Here is a 12,412-nt window from a genome sequence, read left to right on the forward strand (position 1 = left end):
CTGTTGTCTTACCCGTTGTTGTCTTAGCTAGCTCTCCCAATCAACACCTGTGATTGCTTTATGCCTCGCTTTGTCTCTCTAATGTCAATATGCCTTGTATACTTTTGTTTTATTTTACTGCGGAGCCCCTAGTCCCACTCAACATGCCTCGGAGAACTCTTTTGTCCCACCTCCCACACATGCGGTGACCTCACCTAGCATAACTGGTGCCTCCAGAGATGCAACCTCTCTTATCATCACTCAACGCCTAGGTTTACCTCCACTGTACCCGCACCCTACCATACCCCTGTCTGTACATTATGCCTTGAATCTATCCTACCACGCCCAGAATTCTGCTCCTTTTATTCTCTGTTCACAACGCATTAGATGACCAGTTCAGATAGCCTTTAGCCGTACCCTCATCCTACTCCTCTGTTCCTCGGGTGATGTAGAGGTTAACCCAGGCCCTGTGTGTCCCCAGGCGCTCTCATTTGTTGACTTCTGTAATCGAACAAGCCTTGGTTTCATGCATGTTAACATCAGAGCCTCCTCCCTAAGTTTGTTTTACTCACTGCTTTAGCACACTCCACCAACCTTGATGTCTTTGCCGTGTCTGAATCCTGGCTTTGGAAAGCCACCAAAAATTCTGAAATTTCCATCCCCAGCTACAACATTTTCCGTGAAGATAGAACTGCCAAAGGGGGAGGAGTTGCAATCTACTGCAGAGATGGCCTGCGGAGTTCTATCATACTTTCCAGGTCTATGCCCAAACAGTTCGAGCTTCTAATTAAAAAAATTAATCTCTCCAGAAATAAGTCTCACTGTTGCCGCCTGTTAACAGACCCCCCTCAGCTCCCAGCTGTACCCTGGACACCATATGTGAATTGGTTGGCCCCCATCTATCTTCAGAGTTCGTTCTGTTAGGTGACCTAAACTGGGATATCCTTAACACCCCGGCCATCCTACAATCCAAGCTAGATGCCCTCAATCTCACACAGATTATCAAAGAACCTACCAGGTACAACCCTAAATCCGTAAACATGGGCAGCCTCATAGATATTATCCTGACCAACTTGCCCTCCAAATACACCTCTGCTGTTTTCAATCAGTATCTCAGTGATCAATGCCTCATTGCCTGCATCCGTTATGGGTCCGCGGTCAAACGACCACCCCTCATCACTGTCAAACGCTCCCTAAAGCACTTCTGCAAGCAGGCCTTCCTAATCAACCTGGCCCTGGTCTCCTGGAAGGATATTGACCTCATCCCGTCAGTAGAGGATGCCTGCTTGTTCTTTAATTATAATTTCCTCACCACCTTAAATAAGCATGCCCCTTTCAAAAAATGTAGAACTAAGAACAGATATAGCCCTTGGTTCACTCCAGACCTGACTGCCCTCGACCAGCACAAAAACATCCTGTGGCGTACTGCACTAACAGCTCCCCACCCCCCGCAGTTACTTCCCCAAGCCTCCCCAGCTTCTCCTTCACCCAAATTCAGATAGCTGATGTTCTGAAAGAGTTGCAAAACTTGGACCCGTACAAATCAGCTGGGCTTTACAATCTGGACCCTCTCTTTCAAAAATTATCCACCGCCATTGTGGCAACCCCTATTACTAGTCTGTTCAACCTCTCTTTCGTATCGTCCGAGATTCCTAAAGATTGGAACGCTTCCGTGGTCATCCCCCTCTTCAAAGGGGGTGACACTCTAGACCCAAACTGTTACTGACCTGTATCCATCCTGCCCTGCCTTTCTAAAGTCTTCAAAAGTCAAGTTAACAAACAGAACACTGACCATTTTGAATCCCACCGTACCTTCTCCGCTGTGCAATCCAGTTTCCGAGCTGGTCACAGGTGCACCTCAGCCACGCTCAAGGTACTAAACGATATCATAACCGCCATCGATAAAAGACAGTACTGTGCAGCCGTCTTCATCAACCTGGCCAAGGCTTTCGACTCTGTCAATCACCGTATTCTTATCGGCAGACTCAATAGCCTTGGTTTCTCAAATGACTGACTTGCCTGGTTCACCAACTACTTCTCAGACAGAGTTCAGTGTGTCAAATCGGAGGGCCTGTTGTCCGGACCTCTGGCAGTCTCTATGGGGGTACCACAGGGTTCAATTCTCAGACCGACTCTTTTCTCTGTATATACCAACGATGTTGCTCTTGCTGCAGGTGATTCTTTGATCCACCTCTACGCAGAAGACACCATTCTGTTTACATCTGGCCCTTCTTTGGACACTGTGTTTGCAAACCTCCAAACGAGCTTCAATGCCGTACAACACTCCTTCCATGGCCTCCAACTGCTCTTAAACGCTAGTAGAACTAAATGTATGCTCTTCAACCGATCGCTGCCCGCACCCGCCCGTCCAGCATCACTACTCTGGACGTTTCTGACTTAGAATATGTGGACAACTATAAATACCTAGGTGTCTTGCTAGACTGTAAACTCTCCTTCCAGGCTAATATTAAGCATTTCCAATCCAAAATGTAATCTAGAATCGGCTTCCTATTTCTTCCTAATTCGCAACAAAGCCTCTTTCACTTACGCTGCCAAACATACCCTCGTAAAACTGACTATCCTACCGATCCTTGACTTTGGCGATGTCATTTTCAAAATAGCCTCCAACACTCTACTCAGCAAACTGGATGCAGTCTATCACAGTGCCATCCGTTTTGTCACCAAAGCCCCATATACCACCCACCACTGGGACCTGTATGCTCTTGTCGGCTGGCCCTCGCTACATATTCGTCGCCAAACCCACTGGCTCCAGGTCATCTATAAGACTTTGCTAGGCCGCCTTAACTCAGCTCACTGGTCACCATAGCAACACCCACCCGTAGCACGCGCTCCAGAAGGTATATCTCACTGGTCGTCCCCAAAGCTAACACCTCCTTTGGCCGCATTTCCTTCCAGTTCTCTGCTGCCAATGACTGGAACGAATTGCAAAAATCGCTAAAGTTGGAGACTTATATCTCCCTCATTAACTTTAAGCATCAGCTATCCGAGCAGCTTACCGATCGCTGCAGCTGTACACAGCCCATCTGTAAATAGCCCATCAAACTGCCTACCTCATCCCCATGTTTTTATTTACTTTTTCTGCTCTTTTGCACATCAGTATTTCTACTTGCACATCATCATCTGCACATCCATCACTTCAGTGTTAATTTGTTAACCTGTTGGGGGTAGGGGGCAGTATTTACACGGCCGGATAAAAAAACGTACCCGATTTAATCTGGTTATTACTACTGCCCAGAAACTAGAATATGCATATAATTATTGGCTTTGGATAGAAAACACCCTAAAGTTTCTAAAACTGTTTGAATGGTGTCTGTGAGTATAACAGAACACATATGGCAGGCAAAAACCTGAGAAGATTCTGTACAGGAAGTGGCCTGTCTGACCATTCCTTGAGCTTCTTGACTCTGTTTATTGAAGACTGAGGATCTTTGCTGTGACGTGACACTTCCTACGGCTCCCATAGGCTTTCAGAAGGCGGGAAAAAGCTGAATGATGTAATTCCAGCCACTGGCTGAAAAACATTAGCGCTTTTGGCAAGTGCTCTATCAGAGGACAATCTGACTGAGGCGTGTGCACGAGGCGACCCCATGTTTTATTTTCTTTCGTCTTTGAACCTAAACACGCTTTCCCGGTTGGAATATTATCACTTTTTTACGAGAAAAATGGCATAAAAATTGATTTTAAACAGCGGTTGACATGCTTCGAAGTACGGTAATGGAATATTTTGAATTTTTTTGTCACGAAATGCGTCGTGCGCGTCACCCTTCTTTACCATTCGGATAGTGTCTTGAACGCATGAACAAAACAGAGGATATTTGGACATAACTATGGATTATTTTGAACCAAACCAACATTTGTTATTGAAGTAGAAGTCCTGGGAGTGCATTCTGACGAAGAACACCAAAGGTAATAACATTTTTCTTATAGTAAATCTGATTTTGGTGAGTGCTAAACTTGGTGGGTGTCTAAATAGCTAGCCCTGTGATGCCGGGCTATCTACTGAGAATATTGCAAAATGTGCTTTCACCAAAAAGCTATTTTAAAATCGGACATAGCGAGTGCATATCTATAATTCTTAAAATAATTGTTATGTTTTTTGTGAGTAATTTAGTAAATTCACCAGAAGTTTGCTAGTTCTGAACGTCACATGCTAATGTAAAAAGCTGTTTTTTTATATAAATATGAACTTGATTGAACAAAACATGCATGTATTGTATAACATAATGTCCTAGGGTTGTCATCTGATGAAGATCATCAAAGGTTAGTGCTGCATTTAGCTGTGGTTTGGGTTTATGTGACATTATATGCTTGCTTGAAAATGGGTGTCTGATTATTTCTGGCTGGGTACTCTGCTGACATAATCTAACGTTTTGCTTTCGTTGTAAAGCCTTTTTGAAATCGGACAGTGTGGTTAGATTAACGAGAGTCTTGTCTTTAAAATGGTGTAAAATAGTCATATGTTTGAGAAATTGAAGTAATAGCATTTCTAAGGTATTTGAATAACGCGCCACGGGATTCAACTGGCTGTTGAGTAGGTGGGACGATTTCGTCCCGCCGACCCTAGAGAGGTTAAATTGTAATTACTTCGCTACTATGGCCTATTTATTGCTTTTCCTCCGTACTCCAGATTTTTCTATTGTGTTATTGACTGTACTTTTGTTTATCCCACGTGTAACTCTGTTGTTTTTTCGTCGCAGTGCTTTGCTTTATCTTGGCCAGGTCGCAGTTGTAAATGAGAACTTGTTCTCGACTGGCCTACCTGGTTAAATAAAAAATAAAATCTTAACTTTATTGACAACACCCAAATGGATACTGTCATTAACACGATTCTTTAATAATTACACACAATTCATAATACTGTAGCAAATATTATATTAAACATTACATTCAAACGAGCCTTACAATTATAATCCAAAGTAGTGTGAAATGAACTCATCATCAACCTGGAAATGGAGGTTACTCCCCTGAGTTTCCCCCATTCACATTCAGAATACATTGTGAAAAACTAAAATCTTTGCTCACCATTTTTGCTCCTGACAGATATACTACATCCATAACTATCGGTTTCTTCATTAGCAGGGAGGAGTTTCTGCAATCAAATTGCCCTCGTGCTGCAATTTTAGCAAACACAGAAAGGGGCCTATATTGGAGACCAAAAGTTGTCTGGCACACTGCTTAGAGTTTCAACAACATGAATAACTTATTTCTAGCCTACAATCATCTATGTTACTGCTAATGTGAAAAGAAGACAAAATATGACTATTCTTGCTCATTTTAAGACAATTGTCAAATAATTTTAACATTCATGACAGACGTCAATTGTTGTCCAACATCATGGCTACACTGTTGGCATCACCTTTTACAGTGGATTACCGCTGTTGTGGGCCTTTAATCATCTGTCTGACTTTATTGTTCACACAGGAGAGAAACTTCACTATCATGGATCCTCTGGGGAGCCTCAACAACCTCATGATGCTGAAGAGGCAGAGAAGAGTCTCTCCAGATCAGAACACCTCAATAAACACCTGCAAAGACCCACAGGGAAGAGAACTCACTGCTGCTCTGATTGTGGGAAGAGATTCACCTCATCAGGCATTAAAATTCATCAGAGAACACACACAGGAGAGAAACCTTACAGCTGTGATCAATGTGGGAAGAGTTTTACTACATCTGGCTCTCTGAATCTACACCAGAGAACACACACAGGAGAGAAACCTTATAGCTGTGATCAATGTGGGAAGAGTTTTGGTCAATCTTGCCATCTGACTCAACACCAGAGAATACACACAGGAGAGAAACCTTATAGCTGTGATCAATGTGGGAAGAGTTTTGGCCAATCTTGCCATCTGACTCAACACCAGAGAATACACACAGGAGAGAAACCTTATAGCTGTGAACAATGTGGGAAGAGTTTTGGTCAATCTAGAGAGCTGACAGTGCACCAGAGAATACACACAGGAGAGAAATCTTATAGCTGTGGTCAATGTGGGAAGAGTTTTGGTCATTCTGGACAGCTGACAGTGCACCAGAGAACACACACAGGAGAGAAACCGTACAGCTGTGATCAATGTGGGATGAGTTATACTACATCTGGCTCTCTGAATCTACACCAGAGAACACACACAGGAGAGAAATCTTATATCTGTGATCAATGTGGGAAGAGTTTTGGTCGATCTTGCCATCTGACTCAACACCAGAGAATACACACAGGAGAGAAACCTTACAGCTGTGATCAGTGTGGGAATAGTTTTACTACATCTGGCTCTCTGACTTTACACCGGAGAATACACACAGGAGAGAAACCTTATAGCTGTAATCAATGTGGGAAGCGTTTTACTACATCTAGCCAGCTGACTTTACACCAGAGAATACACACAGGAGAGAAACCTTATAGCTGTGGTCAATGTGGGGAGAGTTTTGGTCAATCTAGCCAGCTGACATTACACCAGAGAACACACACAGGAGAGAAACCTTATAGCTGTGGTCAATGTGGGAAGAGTTTTTGTCAATCTGGCAATCTGACAGTGCACCAGAGAACACACACAGGGGAGTAATCTTATAGCTGTGATCAATGTGGGAAGAGTTTTGGTCAATCTAGCCAGCTGACATTACACCAGAGAACACACTGTATTGTATATATACAATAAATGTATTGGAGATGAGTTTTGTTTGGGCTCGTTCCAAGGGGACGAGAGTTCTAGAAGCTCGTGAGTTTTAGGATTCTATAGAAAGAGAAAGGATAAAAAAGTATAATTGTATATTATTATTTAGAAATACGTGTAGCCAGTAGACACCATGTTTATATTGTAGAAGGTGAAGCTTTGTAGATGATTATGTGAAATGGAAGTTGTAGAGATACTCTGAATGATCGGCTATGAAAAGCCAACTGACATTTACTCCTGAGGTGCTGACCTGTTGCACCCTCGACAACCACTGTGATTATTATTATTTGACCCTGCTGGTCATCTATGAACATTTGAACATCTTGGCCATGTTCAGTTATAATCTCCATCCGGCACAGCCAGAAGAGGACTGGCCACCCCTCATAGCCTGGTTTCTTCCTTGGTTTTGGCCTTTCTAGGGAGTTTTTCCTAGCCACCGTGCTTAGACGCCTGCATTGCTTGCTGTTTGGGGTTTTAGGCTGGGTTTCTGTACAGCACATTGAGATATCAGCTGATGTAAGAAGGGCTTTATAAATACATTTGATTGATTGATTGTACAACTGAATACATTCAACTGAAATGTGTCTTGGGTGCACTGATTGGTGTCACCTCGTTAGTCAGTATGTGTTACACCTGTGCTGGCTTGTCCATCTCGTTAGTGGGAAGGTGTTTCACCTGAGCTGGTCCAGGTTCTATTTAAGAGTGTCTGGCCCAGTGCTCCAGTTGTCTTGATACATGTGGAGAGTCAACACCTTTAGTTGCTCCACCTGTTTGGTTTACTTCCTGTCTTTAAGTTTGGTGTGGGTTTTTCTTTTGTTTTCCTCTTCTTGGGCAGATTTAGTGGGTCTCATGGTGGGTGTCTTTTAGGTCCCAGTTGTTGTTACTAGTCAACTTCCAGTGGACACCCCCATAGTGTCTTTCAGAGCCCCTCCTAAAAAACAAGTTATATTTTGGGTTGGATGTTGCATCATATTGTTGATATTTTAATCAATGGCATTTCCTTACAATGCTCATTCATCTTTCAGTTGTTATTGTTTTTTATCCTCATATTTGTGTACTAAATATTTCTTTTTATTTTCATAGTTTTTTCCTGTGAAGCCATTGTGTTGCATCCATGTCTGAAATGTGCTGTATAAATAAAGCTTGATTTGATTTGAACATATTGTAAAACAAATTAACCCAATGACTGACCAATCAACAAACTATTGGTCCACCTTAGTATGAAAAACTGTATCTATCCCACTTTTCCAGCCTGCTGAAGGCGTGGTGGAGTGGTAAACACCACCCCCGGCTCTACCAGGGGCTTGAGGTGGTCTCCCACAGCTCTGCTTATGTCATGTTCTGTGGCCTTGCTGTTCCATTTATTGACTGTCCCTGCAACACAGAAACACATTTAGTTATATTATATATAACACTCAAAGTAATGTATATGGAGCATCTATGGCCTCAGTTACACCTGGCACCTAAATGTGACTTCTGTCATCTGATCACTCCAAGCTGCATTAGGTTCAGATCTACCAGGATGGGCCTTTGACATAGTCTGGATGCAGTCAGGCCACTGAATATGCATAAGCAATGTAAAGAGATGGGGTGAATGAGGGGAAAAGTACATTTGACACAAATTACCTTCGTAATAAATCAAATGTTGTTGGTCACATACAGATGTTCAGCAGATGTTATTGCAGGTGTAGTGAAATGCTTGTCCTTCTAGTTCCCACAGTGCAGTAATATCTAACAAGTGATGTTTCTATATGATAACAATAGAGTAATATATTTAACGCCCCTCCCTCTGTCTGCCGTATTCTCTCTGTTCTTGTTTCCTTATTAGGATGCCGGTGGGCGGAGCTGGGAGGGTCGTCAGCTAAATGGGAAGCACCTGGGCCCGGGTGTGTCCCAGGATAAATAGACCTCTTCCACAGTCATGAAGGGAGACTCTCCATGCAGACACCTTGTTGATTTTGGTTGTGTTATCTAATAAATATATATTTTTGATACTCCTTGTCTCCACATTGTCTCCCTTTTGTTGCGAACTCAGAGCTGGTTCGTAATGGAATTAGGAATATATGAATAAACAATGTCAGAGCAGCATAGACTGAGATACAGTTTATACATATGAGAAATGCAAGATATGTAAACATTATTAAAGTGACTAGTGTTCCATTTATTAAAGTGGCCAATGATGTCAAGTCTATATGTAGGCTGCAGCCTCTCTGTGCTGTTTAACAGTCTGATGGCCTTGAGATAGAAGCTGTTTTTCAGTCTTTCGGTCTCAGCTTTGATGCACCTGTACTGATCTCGCCTTCTGAATGATAGCGGGGTGAACAGGCAGTGGCTCGGGTAATAACAAAGAACATGTATGTATGCCTGGGGGGAAATTCACTTTCATACAGCAATACCAGTGGACAATTTGCACTAAATAAACATAAATGGAACATATTCCCTTTTGCTGACGTGATGAACCACTAAGGGGACATAAATATTTAATCCCAAAACTTTCCCTTTGGTTTAACTGTTTAAGACGGTCCCCTTTTCTAATAGAGGCCGGAATGTGATCAATACCCACAGCTTGTAGGTGTAACCGATGTGAAATGGCTAGTTAGTTAGCGGTGGTGCGCGCTAATAGCGTTTCAATCAGTGACGTCACTCGCTCTGAGACTTGAAGTAGGGTTTCCCCTTGCGTTGCAAGTGCCGCGGCTTTTGTGGCGCGATGGGTAACGATGCTTCGTGGGGTGTCAGTTGTTGATGTGTGCAAGGGTCCCTGGTTTGAGCCCGGGTTGGGGCGAAGAGAGGGAGGCAGGGTTGCCTTGGTGTAAGGACTTATAGTGCCTTGCCATGGGGTAGTCGTCATTGCCTACCCGTATGGCGTACTTGTGTTCCGCTAGGCGGTCTTGAAGGCGTCTCTTTGTCCGTCCAATGTAGAACACCTTGCACTGTGGACATTCCAATCTATAGATGACATGAGTGGTTTTGCAGTTAATGAAATGCTTGACGTAATACTCCATTTTGGAAGCTGTATCAACAAAATACTTTTTCTGTGCAATATTTCTGCAGTGGTTACATTTAAAAGAGCCCTTGGGTTTGTGGTCAAGCCAAGTTTTTTTGAGAGTCACCCGGAAGATAACTGTGTACTAATTTATCATTTAGGGTAGGACATCTTTTAAAGCTTATGACTGGTGGCTCAGGAAAGACTTGGCGTAGTAGAGTATCACTTTGGATAATTCCCCAATTATTTTTAATGATTATTTTAATGTTCTCTGCTTCAGTACTGTATTTTGTGGGTATTGATCACATTCCGGCCTCTATTAGAAAAGGGGACCGTCTTAAACAGTTAAACCAAAGGGAAAGTTTTGGGATTTACAAACTACAGGCCACTAAATACCCTGGTTTACATGAAGATATGGATTTACAAACTACAGGCCACTAAATACCCTGGTTTACATGAAGATATGGATTTACAAACTACAAGCCACTAAATACCCTGGTTTACATGAAGATATGGATTTACAAACTACAAGCCACTAAATACCCTGGTTTACATGAAGATATGGATTTACAAACTACAGGCCACTAAATACCCTGGTTTACATGAAGATATGGATTTACAAACTACAGGCCACTAAATACCCTGGTTTACATGAAGATATGGATTTACAAACTACAGGCCACTAAATACCCTGGTTTACATGAAGATATGGATTTACAAACTACAGGCCACTAAATACCCTGGTTTACATGAAGATATGGATTTACAAACTACAGGCCACTAAATACCCTGGTTTACATGAAGATATGGATTTACAAACTACAGGCCACTAAATACCCTGGTTTACATGAAGATATGGATTTACAAACTACAGGCCACTAAATACCCTGGTTTAAATGAAGATATGGATTTACAAACTACAGGCCACTAAATACCCTGGTTTACATGAAGATATGGATTTACAAACTACAGGCCACTAAATACCCTGGTTTACATGAAGATATGGATTTACAAACTACAGGCCACTAAATACCCTGGTTTACATGAAGATATGGATTTACAAACTACAGGCCACTAAATACCCTGGTTTACATGAAGATATGGATTTATTACTACAGGCCACTAAATACCCTGGTTTACATGAAGATATGGATTTACAAACTACAGGCCACTAAATACCCTGGTTTACATGAAGATATGGATTTACAAACTACAGGCCACTAAATACCCTGGTTTACATGAAGATATGGATTTACAAACTACAGGCCACTAAATACCCTGGTTTACATGAAGATATGGATTTACAAACTACAGGCCACTAAATACCCGGGTTTAAATGAAGATATGGATTTACAAACTACAAGCCACTAAATACCCTGGTTTACATGAAGATATGGATTTACAAACTACAAGCCACTAAATACCCTGGTTTACATGAAGATATGGATTTACAAACTACAAGCCACTAAATACCCTGGTTTACATGAAGATATGGATTTACAAACTACAGGCCACTAAATACCCTGGTTTACATGAAGATATGGATTTACAAACTACAGGCCACTAAATACCCTGGTTTACATGAAGATATGGATTTACAAACTACAGGCCACTAAATACCCTGGTTTACATGAAGATATGGATTTACAAACTACAGGCCACTAAATACCCTGGTTTACATGAAGATATGGATTTACAAACTACAGGCCACTAAATACCCTGGTTTACATGAAGATATGGATTTACAAACTACAAGCCACTAAATACCCTGGTTTACATGAAGATATGGATTTACAAACTACAAGCCACTAAATACCCTGGTTTACATGAAGATATGGATTTCTCACCCTTCCTGTAGGGTTGTGATAGGTCCATTTGCTGTCATCTAGTGGTCTTTCTTCTCAATTGCCCTCAGCTATGTTTAGACTGTTGTTCATGTTTTGTTGGGTTCAAGTGTACTAGGGAATAGATTGCTTTCTTGTTCTTGACTTCTCTCCCAGACATGTTTAGGGTTGGAACTACCTTGCTGGGTGTTCTAGTGCCTCTAGCTTGGAGTTGTATTACCTTTCCTTTTTTGTGATGACACAGCCACAGTGTTTCACTTTTTAATGTGTATAGTATTGCTTACTAGGTGTGTCCAATCAATTTTGTAACCACTCCCTCTTCAAATTAGGGCTAATTGGAAAAGCTGTTAAAAAGAGGACATTGTATCATTTCTTTGTACTCCCTGACGAAGGCCATGCAGCCGAAACGCGTTGGATTTTTTTTTAAACATTGTTTCTATTGAACCTGCCATACTAATAAAGGCATTTTAATAAATTATATGAAGAGTGCCTTGGTCCTCCTTTCTTTTTGATGACCAACTCACCCCTTTTACCAAAGAGCACCTTCTGTCTACCAACATTTACTATTGTGTACCTTAGTAGCGCTTCCCTTCCTCATTTTTCTACTAGTTGAAAATAACTTCTATTTCACATTATAATCAACTACAATGCTTCACCTTCACCAATATAAACATGGTGTCTACTGGCTGTCAACAATTATAAACAAGAAAAAATATATATATTCTCCCCACTAGCTTCTAGAACTCTCATCTTCCTAAAACTCCCTAGCTTCTAGAACTCTCATCCCCTTGGAACGAGCCCAAACAAAACTCATCTCCGACACGGAAAAACGTGTAGTCAAAATAAATTGTGATCTATAGCAACGCACTAGCTAAACGCAAAAAAACTAATCTTTTTGACTGCCCACCCTTGAGACAATCAGA

General features: G+C 41.8%; 1 pseudogene; it reads left to right on the forward strand.

The window, feature by feature from the left end:
* LOC145875963 (uncharacterized) overlaps window positions 1-7,820 on the forward strand; it is a 63,169-nt pseudogene extending 55,349 nt beyond the window's left edge.
* The last annotated feature ends 4,592 nt before the right edge of the window (window positions 7,821-12,412 follow it).

The sequence above is a fragment of the Salmo salar genome, unplaced genomic scaffold, assembly GCF_965601325.2.
Source record: "Salmo salar unplaced genomic scaffold, fSalSal1 ptg000408l, whole genome shotgun sequence".
Classification (NCBI taxonomy): domain Eukaryota; kingdom Metazoa; phylum Chordata; class Actinopteri; order Salmoniformes; family Salmonidae; genus Salmo; species Salmo salar.